Below are 14,434 nucleotides of genomic sequence, written 5' to 3'. Positions count from 1 at the left end.
TTGCTGAGTGGATGATGGAAAAGGCTTGCTATTGCTAAACCTATTTCTTCCACCATTATTAAAGCCTTGTTGAGGCTTTTGATCCATCCATGAGAGATTTGGGTGATTTCTCCATAATGGATTGTAGGTGTTTCCATATGGTTCACCCATGTATTTTAACTCTGCTATTGCAGGGTTCTCAGGATCATAAGCTTCTTCCTCAGAAGATGCCTCTTGATTACTGTTGGATGCAGCTTGCATTCCATTCAGACTCTGAGAAATCATATTGACTTGTTGAGTCAATATTTTATTCTGAGCCAATATTGCATTCAGAGTATCAATTTCAAGAACTCCCTTCTTCATAGGCGTCCCATTACTCATAGGATTCCTCTCAGAAGTGTACATAAACTGGTTATTAGCAACCATGTCAATGAGTTCTTGAGCTTCTGCAGGCATTTTCTTTAGGTGATTGGATCCACCTGCAGAAGTATCCAATGACATCTTTGATAGCTCAGATAAACCATCATAGAATATATCCAGGATGGTCCAATCTGAAAGCATGTCAGAAGGACACTTTTTGGTCAGCTGCTTGTATCTTTCCCAAGCTTCATAGAGGGATTCACCTTCTTTCTGTCTGAAGGTTTGAACATTAGCTCTAAGCTTGCTCAGCTTTTGAGGAGGAAAGAACTTGGCTAAGAAAGCCGTGACCAGCTTATCCCAAGAGTTCAGGCTGTCTTTGGGTTGAGAGTCCAACCATATTCTAGCTCTGTCTCTTACAGCAAAAGGGAAAAGCATGAGCCCGTAGACTTCAGGATCTACTCTATTAGTCTTAACAGTATCACAGATCTACAAGAATTCAGTTAAAAACTGAAAAGGATCTGCAGATGGAAGTCCATGAAACTTGCAGTTCTGCTGCATCGGAGAAACTAGCTGAGGTTTCAGCTCAAAATTGTTTGCTCCAATGGTAGGAATGGAGATGCTTCTTCCATGTAAATTGGAATTAGGTGCAGTAAAGTCACCAAGCATTCTCCTTGCATTATTGTTGTTGGGTTCGGCTGCCATCTCCTTTACTTGTTCGAAATTTTCAATAAGGTTGTCTCTGGATTGTTGTAATTTAGCTTCTCTTAGTTTTCTCTTCAGAGTCCTTTCAGGTTCTAGATCAGCTTCAACAAGAATGCCTTTTTCTTTGTCCCTGCTCATAAGAAAGAGAAGAGAAAAAGAAAAAAAGAGGAATCCTCTATGTCACAATAAAGAGGTTCCTTATTGTTAGTAGAAGAAGAAAAGAAGAAAAAAACTCGAACACAGATAGAAGAGGGGGTTCGAATTTGGTGAGTGATGTGAGGAAGAGATTTTAGTAGATGAATAAATAAATAGAATAAGATGAGAGAGGAAGAGAATTTTCAAAAATTATTTTTAAAAAGAGTTAGTGATTTTCGAAAATAGTTTTTGAAAAAGGTTAGTAATTTTCGAAAATTAAAATCAAAAATTAAAATAATTGGTTAATTAAAAAGAATTTTTGAAAAAGAGGGAAGCTATTTTCGAAAATTAGAGAGAGAGAGAGAGTTAGTTGGGTGGTTTTGAAAAAGATAAGAAACAAACAAAAAGTTAGTTAGTTAGTTGAAACAAATTTTGAAAAGATAAGAAGTTAGGAAGTTAGAAAAGATATTTTGCAATCACTTTTTTTTTTTTTGAAAAAGGTAAGATAAGAAGATATTTTTGAAAAGATATGATAGAAATTAGTTTTTGAAAAAGATTTGATTTTTAAAATCTCAATTAATGACTTTATTCACAAGAAATCACAAGATATGATTCTAGAACTTAAAGTTTGAATCTTTCTTAACAAGTAAGTAACAAACTTGAAATTTTTGAATCAAAACATTAATTGATGATGTTATTTTCGAAAATAACTAAAAGAATTGAAAAAATATTTGATTTTTGAAAAAGATTTTGAAAAAGATAAGATTTTTTTTAAATTGAAAATTTGATTTGACTCATAAAAACAACTAGATTTTAAAAATTTTTGAAAAAGTCAAATCTAATTTTCGAAATTTTAAGAGAGAAAAAGGGAAAGATATTTTTTTGATTTTTGAATTTTTATGATGAGAGAGAAAAACAAGAAAAATGATGCAATGCATGAAAGTTATGGATCAAAACAATGAATGCATGCAAGAATGCTATGAATGTCAAGATGAACACCAAGAACACTATGAAGATCATGATAAACATTAAGAACACATTTTTGAAAAATTTTTAATGCAAAGAAAACATGCAAGACACCAAACTTAGAATTCATTAATGCTTAGACATAAAGAATTCAGGAATGCATATGAAAAACAAGAAAAGACACAAAACATGCAAATGCAAAGATCAAACAAGAAGATTACCAAGAACAACTTGAAGATCATGAAGAACACTATGAATGCCTGAATTTTTTCGAAAAATGCAAGATGAACATGCAATTGACACCAAACTTATAACATAACTCAAGACTCAAGCAAGAAACACAAAAAATATTTTTGATTTTTATGATTTTCTAATTTTTTTGTATTTTTTTCGAAAATTATTTTGAAAAAGAAAAAATAAGGATTCCAAAATTTTTAATATGAATTCCAAGAATCTTATGCTCTTTAGTCTAAAGCTCTAATAAAAGGGTCAGGCATGGCTTAATAGCCAACCAAGCTTTAGTATGTAACTCAGACATGACACGCCTAACATGCCCTACAGTCAGCCAGGCTTTAACCTGCTTCATGAAACACTAGAATTCATTCTTAAAAATTCTGAAGAAAAAAAAATATATTTTTTGAAAACATTTTTATTTTAAAATTTTTTTCGAAAACAAAGGAGAAATTTTTGAAAGAAATTTTTGAAAAATTTTTTTGAAAACTTTTTGAAAATAAGAAGGAAATTACCCAATCTAAGCAACAAGATGAACCGTCAGTTGTCCAAACTCGAACAATCCCCGGTAACGGTGCCAAAAACTTGGTATGCGAAATTGTTACTCAGGTTGTGAATTATTGTTCGAAATTGATTCCCTGGCGATGGCACCAAAAACGGATGCACAGAACCATGGTCTAAACATATCTTCACAACTTCGCATAACTAACCAGCAAGTGCACTGGGTCGTCCAAGTAATAAACCTTATGTGAGTAAGGGTCGATCCCACGAAGATTGTTGGTATGAAGCAAGCTATGGTCACCTTGTAAATCTCAGTCAGGCGGATATAAAATAGTTATGGAGTTTTCGAAATTAATACTAAAATAAGGATAGAAATACTTATGTAAATCATTGGTGAGAATTTCAGATAAGCGTATGGAGATACATTCATTCCTCTGAACCTCTGCTTTCCTGCTGTCTTCATCCAATCAGTCTTACTCCTTTCTATGGCTGGCTTTGTGTAAGGATGTCACCGGTGCCAATGGCTACTTTCAATCCTCTCGGGAAAATGGTCCAAATGCTCTGTCACAGCACGGCTAATCGTCTGGAGGCATCACCCTTGTCGTTGGTTGCATCCTATTCCTCTCTGTGAAAATGGTCCGATGCGCTGTCACTGCATGGCTAATCATCTTGGAGGTTCTCGATCATACTGGAATAGAATTTACTATCCTTTTGCGTCTGTCACTACGCCCAGCACTCGCGAGTTTGGTGTTCGTCACAGTCATTCAATCCAGAGTCCTACTCGGAATACCACGGACAAGATTTAGACTTTCCGGACTCTCATGAATGCCGCCATCAATCTAGCTTATACCACGAAGATTCTGATTAAGAGATCTAAGAGATACTCATTCAATCTAATGTAGAACGGAAGTGGTTCTCAGGCACGCGTTCATAGGGAATGATGATGATTGTCACGTTCATCACATTCAGGTTGAAGTGCGAATGAATATCTTAGAAGCGAAATAAGATGAATTGAATAGAAAACAGTAGTACTTTGCATTAATCTTTGAGGAACAGTAGAGCTCCACACCTTAATCTATGGAGTGCAGAAACTCTACCGTTGAAAATACATAAGTGATAATGGAGTTCATTGGTCTCGGCCCCAGAGGGGAACCGGAGTAACCAAGACTACGAATACAATGATAAAAAGTTCTATTTATAATAAACTAGTCACTAGTGTTTACAGAAGTAAGTAATTGATGCATAAATCCACTTTCGGGGCCCACTTGGTGTGTGCTTGGGCTGAGCTTGAAGTCTACATGTGGAGAGGTCATTCTTGGAGTTGAACGCCAGCTTTTGTGCCATTTTGGGCGTTGAACTCCACTTTGCAACTTGTTTTTGGCGCTGGACGCCAGAATTGGGCAGAGAGCTGGCGTTGAACACCAGTTTGCGTCGTCTACACTTGGGCAAAGTATAGACTATTATATATTGCTGTAAAGCCCTGGATGTCTACCTTCCAACGCAATTGAAAGCGTGCGATTTTGAGTTTTGTAGCTCCAGAAAATTCATTTTGAGTGTAGGGAGGTCAGAATCCAATAGCATCAGCAGTCCTTCTTCAACCTCTGAATCTGATTTTTGCTCAAGTCCCTCAATTTCAGCCAGAAAATACTTGAAATCACAGAAAAACACACAAACTCATAGTAAAGTCCAGAAATGTGAATTTAACATAAAAACTAATGAAAACATCCCTAAAAGTAAGTAGATCCTACTAAAAACATAGTAAAAATAATGCCAAAAAGCGTATAAATTATCTGCTCATCATTAAGCAACCATAGTCATCATGCCCAAAAGAATATAAGTGTTAGTGAGAAAACTAAAAAGAGAGTTAGAATGTTAACAAGGTCAAAAGTTAGAAAACTAAGTCATATATTAGTGGCATGACAATTATGGGACTTAACCAAGAGAAGCGCAAATAAATCTATAAAGAACAAGCATGGCCACAATCATGAGGATGATGCAGTCATTGATGATGAAATATGATTTTGCATAGAAGCATATAATAGAAAAGCGGTTCATCAACAATGCCCATGGTCACCAAGTATGATGCATATAAGCGGGAAACAAAATAAACATAGAAATGCCAACCAAAGTAACCCAAGAAATGAACTTGGTGCAAGTCAAGTAAATCTCAATATCAAAAGTGTCAAGTTCAATTCCAAGTAGCAATTTTAAAAGCAAAACAATTTCTAAAAATTTGGGCAATATACCGATAGTAAATCGGATGTTCTCGGATAACAAAGGCAGCAAAGTAATGTCATATGAATCCAAAATATGTTAAACACAATTGCAAGCAAGGATTTCATATGATTGATGACATGTCATCTTGTGCATGTTTTCTATACTTTTTCATACAAGAAATTAATGATTAGTGCTTAAATAATGAATGTTTTTGTGCTTAAATAATATATTTCTTTGATCTTTTGATTTTATAAACTTTGTAGGAAATAAGTGGAAAAAGAAAAAAAAATCACAAATTAAGCTCAAAAGGTGAAAAGAGGAATTTTGGGGCACGCTTTGAAGATTGAGCACGCTTTGGAACGAAAGCATGGCTCGTGACCATAAAGCCTTGGCATTAGTAACATGATACATTAGCATTAATACCTTATGCATGCATTATCATTAAATTAATAATTAAAGCATGCATGCATGAAACTTTTATTATTAATGCCAATTAGCAATGAATGAATCAAGCTTTACGTTAATTAAGTAATGCTAATGCATTGGCATTACTAATTAATGTAATAAAGCCAATGAAAGCGTGCATGCAATATTATTAATGCCATCAATTCATGAACCATGCGTTAATATAATATGCAAGCTAAGGCGTTAATAATATTTATGCATACAATTAGCCATTTAATTTGCTAGCATGGGGCCATTAATCAAAAAGAAGCTTAGGGTGAATAAAGCAAGGAACGCTGCGCTCTTTCAATAACGCTCCAACAAGAGCGCTACGTTCATAAAAAGAACGCTATGTTCTCTCGTTCAAGAATGCCAACGGGGAGCTAAGTTAACTAAATGAGCATTTTTGTGCCAATTTGAATTTGGAATTGAAGATCTACAACCGATGCGCACGCGTACACGACGCACACGCGTCGATAAAGCATCTATGAAGAACCACGCGTACGTATGGTTGACCCGTATGCGTGGAAGTGGCATGATCGAAGGGCCACGCGTACGTGTAGGGACGCGTACACGTGGAGAGCGCTCATATTACGAGCGCTACGCTCGTTTGGTGAACTCCACTATGGACGCGCACGCGTACAGCACGCGTATGCGTCACAAGTACAATTTTTTAAGATTACGCGTACGCGTAAGTGACGCGTACGCGTGGGTGTAAAAGCGCTCCATTCTTTATTTGAACGCTACGCTCTCCTGGAAGTGCAACTCTTGCTCAATTAATCTGATTCAAAGCCCATTGAAAATTTGAAGCAAGCAGAGCCTATTGACATCACTCAAAGGCACAAGACACAGTTAGAATAGGAATTTCATTTATTTGTAATTTGTATACTATTTTATTTTCATTTTGTAAAGCCTATATAAAGGCATCAGTTTCATTTCAGTAGGAGGTGAAATAGTGCTGGAGTAGGTTGCATTAGTAGTAGGCAGCAGTAGGAGTAGGAGTAGGAGTAGAATAGAAGGCTTTTTTACCTTTCTGCCATTTTTACAATTCAGTATTGAGTTCAATTTAGCTTATGCAAATTCAGTTTCTGATAATTCTCTTCTGGAATTTTCATTTTTGCCAATTTTACCTTTCTGTTCCTATTACTTTCAAATTACTTTCATGCAATTTTAACCTTCTGTAATTGTTCTGAGTTCTGATTTACTGCTTCATTTAATTTCCTTGCACCTAATTCCTTTTACATTTACTGCCATTTATGTTTCTTGCTCTTTAAGATTCTGTCAATTTACTTTATGCAATTTAAAATTCTTGCAATTTACTTTCTGTTGCTCAAATCTCACTTAATTCACCACTGTTAGCTTAACTAGACTAATCACCTCACTAAAGTTGTTTGATCCATCAATTCCTGTGGGATCGACCTCCCTTTTGTGAGTTTTACTACTTAATGCGACCTGGTACACTTGAGGGTGAGTTTGTGTGGAATCGTTTTTCCCTCATCAAGTTTTTGGCACCGTTGCCATGGATTGATTTAGATCGACAATGATTAAGTGGGTGATAAGGCTAGATTAAGCATTTTCTTTGTTTTTTGTTCTTTTAATTTTCTATTTTAGGCTGATACCAAGGTGTTTGAGTTATTGCCTCACAAAGAAATTCTCATCTGTGACATGAATTTCAGGTTTCATTGGTGATTGTGTTTTACAAAATTCAAATGGAGTTTAACTCATCTTTTGATCAAACAAATTTTATGGGATATTGCCCACCATCACAATATGTTTCAATTCATTATCCTAATGGTGGCTGGGAGTATCACCAAGAATTAACAGATTCTGAACAATCCAATCAATGGGGATATGCTTCAGAGCCACAAGATGAGCAAAACAATTTCATGAGATATTGCCCAACACCACAAAATGATTCATGTCATTATGCTAATGGTGGATGGGAATATCAACAAGAAATGATAGAGTATGAAGACCTCCCAAAGCCACAAGCTGACTCATATTGCTATAACAACTACTCATATTATGATTGGAAGGGTCAAAACCAAAGAGATCTTAATGATCTATACTGAGTTCATCAAGAAACATTATCACTGGAGTGTGCTTTCAATAAATTCATGCAAGATTTCCCCCCAATGCCATAAGATGATCCATACTGTGATGATATCAACAATTAAACACAATTAAACACATTATAAACCATAAAATAGTGGGTAAAGATCATGATAAAACCACACAATTAGGAAGGAAATATAAATGCATGCTAATCATATGAATAAGTGGGTAAAGATCATGATAAAACCACATAATTAAACACATTATAAACCACAAAAATAGTGATTTATCAACCTCCCCACAATTAAACATTAGCATGTCCTCATACTTAGTTGAAGGAGATAAAATAAATGAGTAGGAACATGTAAAACTCATGCAATGCAATGCAACCTATATATGTGAATGCAACTATATGATTCTTGTCTACTTGATCAATAGTAAATAAGCTCTTCAAAACAATTACAAATCAAATTCCACTAATTCAATTCTTATACAGTAAGAACAGATAAAAATGCAAGAAGGTAGCTCATGAAAGCAGGGAACACAGAATTTCAAGCATTGAACCCTCACTGATGATGTATGTACGCTCTAATCTCTCTAGTGTATAGGGCAATCACTCTATCCTTCTCTAATCATGCTCTCTAATTTTTGTTCTTCTCCTAACCAATCAACAACATTTAATATACCAATGCAAACATCATGAGGTCTTTTCAAGGTTGTAATGGGGCCAAGGTAATGGTAAGGATACATATGTGGCTAAGTAAGCTTTTAAACTGAATCTTTAATTAACCCAAGCTTTAACATAACCTATATATATTCTTTATAACTTTAGAATTCATGCCTAGCTACCCAGAATTTCCCTTTCACATTCCATACTCGTGTATCAACTTTTTATTTTAATTTTATCATACATGCATTGATCTTTGAATTCTTAACTTAGCATTGGGGTAATTTTGTCCCCTTATTTATTTATTAAATATTTTTGTTTTCTTTTTCATAAACATAAAAATAAACATAGCTTATCAATAAACATAGATTTTTTTAATTCTTGTAGTTTCACATGAGTAGGTATCCAAATTCCCAATATATTATCATGACATATTCCCTTATTATCTTTTGTTCCCACAATTTCCCATACTTAATTAGCACACACAATTCTATCTTAAACTAACCAAAGATTCAATTTGGGATATACAATTGTTTTTTCTGCTTAAGGCTAGTAATGTAGTAAAATATAGAACAAATGGGATTTAAAGGCTCAAAGTGGCTAACAAAGGTAATTGAAAGGTTAGGTTTAATTTGGATAAGTGAGTTTAAACAAATAATGGCCTCAATCGTATGCAAGCATACAAATATAATAAACATTGGACATATAGGATGAAACAAAATATAGATTACAATCATAGAGAAGTAAACACACAAGAATAAAATAATTATGGTTAAATAATATAACCATGCATAAAGGCTCAAATCTCACAGGTTGTGTGTTCTTTAGCTTAAAAATCATGTTCCAAATACAACTTCAAGCAAATTTAACATAAAAGTTTTAATTAAAGTTAGTGAAATTTTGTTCCAAAAATAGGGTCTTAGAGGAAAACTTATTGTCTTTTCAATCAAGTAGAATATGCATGCAACTAACCTATTACTATGCAATTTATCCTATTCTACAAAAGAAAAACTAACTAAATATCCTAATTTATTGGTGTTTAGGGAAGAGAAATTACCTCCGGAAGTCAGGTACTGACTGACCTCCCCACACTTAAGGCTTTGCACCGTTCTCGGTGCCATCTGTCAGGAACAAAGGTGGGCTGGTAGCAGTATCTCTACAGTCGGGACCATCATGGCTTCCTGTGCTGGTAAAGAAAGTGGAGTCCAAGGTGTCTGAGTCCTTGAATTTTCCCATAATCAGCTCCTTGAGTTATGTGAATCGGCGCTTGTTACGACGCTCTCTCATCTTAGCTTTGTGTTCCTGCCGATCCAACCTTTCGAGTATCTGATGGAGCAGTTAGTCTGTTGTAGGTGCTTGTGGTGTTGAAGAAGGAATATCTTCAATCGGTTCAGTAGGATGCCTTGTGGCGGCTGGTGCAGGTCTGATGTATTTTCCGTTAGGGACATACTGATCATCCCGTGGGAGCATGGCTTTGGTGTCCCCAGCTCTGTAGAAAATTCTGGCTGCTGAGACAAGATCTGAGACCAAGACAAGAAAAGGTAAGCTGCCCATAATTTGTACGTGTCCTATGGCATTCCGGATGTGTCTTGGTAGGTTCAGTGGTTGGTCTGTAAGGATGCACCATAGTAGAACGGCCATGTCCGCAGTGAAGGAGGACTCGTGAGTGCTCGAAAAGACGTAATGGGACATGATCTTTGCCCATACGTGAGCCTCCAAGGTAAGTGCTGAAGCCGATATTCCCTTAGGGCGGGTACGATGGTATCCGTAGATCCAACGGCTGCCAGGTAGTGCGATATCTTTAAGAACGGCGTCCCAGTCAAATTGGTACATCTGGCGCTTGAGTGCGGCTTCTTGAAAGGTGTCCAATCCTTCTGGAACAGGGGGAAGACCTAGAGCTTTTTGAATGGCCTCTTCTGTAATGGGGACTTGCTTCTGACGGACAAAGACAGACTGCAGGGTTGGCAGGTGGAAGTTGGAGTAGAACTCGACTACCCAAGAAAGATTGACCTGCCTCGGCTGTCTCTGTAGGAAACCCCATTGTCTTTGTGCAATTTGCGGCTCAACAAAGGTAGCAATATGGTTTGGGAGGAGAAGAAGGTATTTGTTGTTGTAACTCCTTTTTGCTAGGATGGCGAACATCTGCTCACAGTAGCGATTGGAAAATCGCGCAGTGTCCTTTGCTGGGAAGGCCCTTTCTTTATCATCAACCTTTATAATCCTCTTAGTTCTTTTTGTTGAGGGTTTAACCGCAGTTGAAGAGGGCTCTGCCACTAATGCTCTTTTTGTTCCTCTTCTTGCTGGTGGTTTGGGAGTAGCTTTCTCTATTCCTTTCTTGGTGACCATCCTGAAAAGGGAAAAAAGAAAGTAACGTATATTCAAAGAGATAGAGCAAGGAAAGAGGGTTGTATAAGTGATAAACAATGCACGGTAAAGAGGATGTTGGTAACACATGGTCTTGACTACATGTAAAAAGTTCATCAATGGAAATATAGCAAGTGCATTAGAGGATAATTAAATGCAAGGGGTTTATTGGCATGCAGGCAAAGGCATGAGTAGCATAGATCAAGCATTTAATTAGTTGAATGTGTTATCACTCGTAACAAACTAGCCATCACGTTTGTATTGATAATTAAATTCAATTAATAAAATAGTAAAGGGAATTTGTGAAAAGCAAGCATTGAATAGTAGAATAGAATAATGTAGAAAAATGCATGATGCCATATGGGCTTTTTCACAAACACATAGCATGCATGGTAAATAAGGTATAGAAAGTATTAAAGTGAACATGCAAGCAACCTTTTAAAAAAAAGTAATATATAATTGCTAAACAATTTTACAATAATCCCCAAGCATATAATGAGAAATAATGACTCAAATAAATTTCCAACACCAAGTAAAAAGGAAAAAGAAAGAAAAAGAAAAAATGGATAATGAAAGTAAAAAGAAAAGAAAAGAAGATAACATATAAAAATAAGGAGAATAATAGAAAAGTAAGGGGGGAAGAAGAAAAGAAAACCTTGTTAATGGAGGTGAGAGAGAGAGAGAGAGAGAGAGTAGACAGTGAGAAAGAAGGAAGAAGGAAGAAGGAAGAAGTAAGGAGGAAAAAAGAAAATAGGATTTGGGGAAAAGAAAAATAAGATAACTGGCAAATCAGGGAAGCTGTGCGGCGCAAGCGACGCGGTCGCGTGGGGCAAGTGGTCGCGCGACTTGCACTTATACTAATTGACGCGGTCGCGTCAGTCACACGGTCGCGTGACCCATTTTATGCTACTGGCGCGAGGGCAGCCTCGCACTTGCACAATTCTCTGTTTAAACTCTTATTGCGCCAAATGTTGGGTGACGCGATCGCGTGGGGCATGCGATCGCGTGAGTGGCCATTAGAAGGATATGACGCGAACGCGTGAGCCATGCGTCTGCGTGGGAAGAATTGTGCGTTCAGCGCCAATCCAGCACCACTCTAGCATAACTTTTGGTCTTGAACCCTTTTCACGTCGAATTCCAGGGCACGCGGCCGCGTGAGTGACGCGGTCGCATGGGAGGCCAATGTTCCCACCCAACGCGAACGCGTCGGCGACGCAGTCGCGTGGGGCGATTTGTGCCACGGGCACGCCTCCAGCCACGCTCTTGCGTGTCTCTCTGTTCATTTTATTAATCCCTCCAATCACTTGCGGCGCGGACGCGTCAATGATGCGGTCGCGTCGCGTGAAATTTTTTTTTAAAATAAAAGTATGTAAATGCAGATGCACGAAATGTACTAATAAAGAGAAGAGTTATTGAATAGGAAAACTAAGAATAAAGAAAAGAACGATCATACCATGGTGGGTTGTCTCCCACCTAGCACTTTACTTTAACGTCCGTAAGTTGGACGCTCCACTAGCTCAGTCTTCGGCTATGTGGGGATCTTCAAAGAGGAAGATCTCGAGCTCCTTGTTTTTCTTCATCCTCTCTCCATGGTACCGCTTTAAACATTGTCCATTAACTTTGATAAGTTCAGAGCTTGAAGGATGATTTAGGTGAAAAACTCCGTACGGTTCGGCCTTCTCTACTCTGTATGGACCTTCCCATCTTGATCTCAACTTGCCTGGCATGAGCCTCAGTCGAGATTTGTAAAGGAGGACTAAATCCCCAGGTTGGAACTCTTTTCTCTTGATGTGCTGATCATGTACAACCTTCATCTTCTCCTTGTATAGTCTTGAGTTCTCATAAGCTTCTAGGCGAAGGCTTTCCAGTTCTTGCAGTTGCAACTTCCTTTCAGCTCCGGCTTTCTCAATTCCCATGTTGCACTCCTTTACTGCTCAAAAGGCTTTGTGCTCTACTTCAACAGGGAGATAACAAGCTTTTCCATAAACTAAGCGGAAAGGACTCATCCCAATGGGTGTTTTGTATGTTGTTCTGTATGCCCAGAGTACATCTTGTAGCCTGATGCTCCAGTCTCTTCTATGAGGTTTGACTATCTTCTGCAAGATACGCTTTATCTCTCTGTTTGACACCTCGGCTTGCCCATTAGTCTGACGATGGTAGGCTGTTGCAACCTTATGAATTAACCCATGCTTCTTCATTAATCCTGTTAGTCTCATGTTACAAATATGGGTGCCTTGATCGCTCACGATTGCTCGTGGTGATCCAAAGCGACAAATAATGTGGTTTCTCACAATGGAAACAATAGTGTTAGCATCATCAGTGCAGGTAGGAATTGCTTCCACCCATTTGGAAACGTAATCCACAGCTAACAATATATAAAAATAACCATTAGAATTTGGAAATGGACCCATGAAGTCAATGCCTCAAACATCAAAAATTTCACAGAAAAGTATAATTTGTTGAGGCATCTCATCCTTCTTGGATATATTACCAATTTTTTGGCATGGGAAACAAGACCTACAAAATTCAGCAGCGTCTCTAAAAAGAGTAGGCCACCAGAATCCACCGTCTAAGATTTTTCTAGTTGTTCTTTGAGGGCCAAAATGTCCTCCACTCTCAGATGAGTGACAGGCCACTAAGATTGACTGGAATTCTGATTGAGGCACACACTGTCTAATTACCTGGTCAGCGCCACATATCCATAAATATGGGTCATCCCATATATAATATTTAGACTCGCTTTTTAGCTTGTCTCTTTGATGCTTAGAAAAGTTTGGAGAAAAGTGCAGCTAACTAGATAATTAGCTACAGGTGCATACCAAGGGACTACCTCAGATACTGCTTGTAGGTTATCAAATGGGAAATTATCAGCTATAGGAGTAGGGTCATCTGTAATGTGCCCAAGGCGACTCAAGTGGTCTGCCACTAAATTCTGGTTACCACTCCTATCCTTAATTTCCAAATCAAATTCTTGTAATAGCAGTATCCAACGTATAAGCCTTGGTTTGGACTCCTTTTTAGCTAATAGATACTTTAGAGCTGCGTGGTCTGAGTACACTACTACCTTCGTACTAAGTAAATAGGCTCGAAATTTATCCAGAGCAAAAACAATAGCAAGAAGCTCTTTCTCAGTAGTAGTGTAATTGGACTGAGCGGCATCTAAAGTTTTAGACGTATAAGCAATAACAAAGGGGTCCTTACCTTCACGCTGAGCCAGTGCTGCTCCTACTGCATGGTTGGAGGCGTCACACATTATTTCAAATGGCTGGCTCCAGTCTGGTCCTCTGACAATTGGAGCTTGAGTCAGGGCGGTCTTCAGCTTATCAAACGCTTATTTCCAATCCTCACTGAACTCGAACTCAATATCCTTCTGTAGTAGTCTAGATAAGGGAAGTGCTACCTTATTGAAGTCCTTAATGAATCTCTTGTAAAAACCTGCATGGCCAAGGAACAAACGGACTTCCCTCACAGAGGAGGGGTAAGGTAAACTAGAAATAACATCCACCTTTGCTGGATCTACAGAAATGCCAGTATTAGACACAACATGTCCTAGTACAATACCTTGTTTTACCATAAAGTGACATTTTTCTAAATTTAATACAAGGTTTGTACTGACACATCTATCTAATACTCTAGATAATCCATCTAAGCAAAGGCTAAAGGAATCGCCATATACACTAAAATCATCCATAAAAACTTCCATACAGTCCTCAATAAGATCAGAGAAAAGACTCATCATGCACCTTTGGAAGGTAGCTGGTGTATTGCACAAGCCAAAGGGCATTCTCTTGTAAGTATAAGTCCCAAAAGGAC

At 37.6% G+C, this 14,434-nt stretch overlaps 1 non-coding gene across 1 annotated transcript; it reads left to right on the top strand.

Moving 5' to 3' along the window:
- Positions 1–534: 534 nt before the first annotated feature.
- On the top strand, positions 535–642 carry LOC148561199 (small nucleolar RNA R71). The gene has a single exon (XR_015887894.1). It is a non-coding gene; the product is annotated as a small nucleolar RNA R71 (small nucleolar RNA).
- Positions 643–14,434: the final 13,792 nt, after the last annotated feature.

The sequence above is a fragment of the Arachis ipaensis genome, chromosome B6 (genome assembly GCF_059453495.1).
Source record: "Arachis ipaensis isolate K30076 ecotype BB chromosome B6, ASM5945349v1, whole genome shotgun sequence".
NCBI classification, from domain to species: Eukaryota; Viridiplantae; Streptophyta; class Magnoliopsida; order Fabales; family Fabaceae; genus Arachis; species Arachis ipaensis.
Note: the sequence above shows the minus strand (reverse complement) of the source record. Positions and strands in the feature narration are given on the sequence as shown.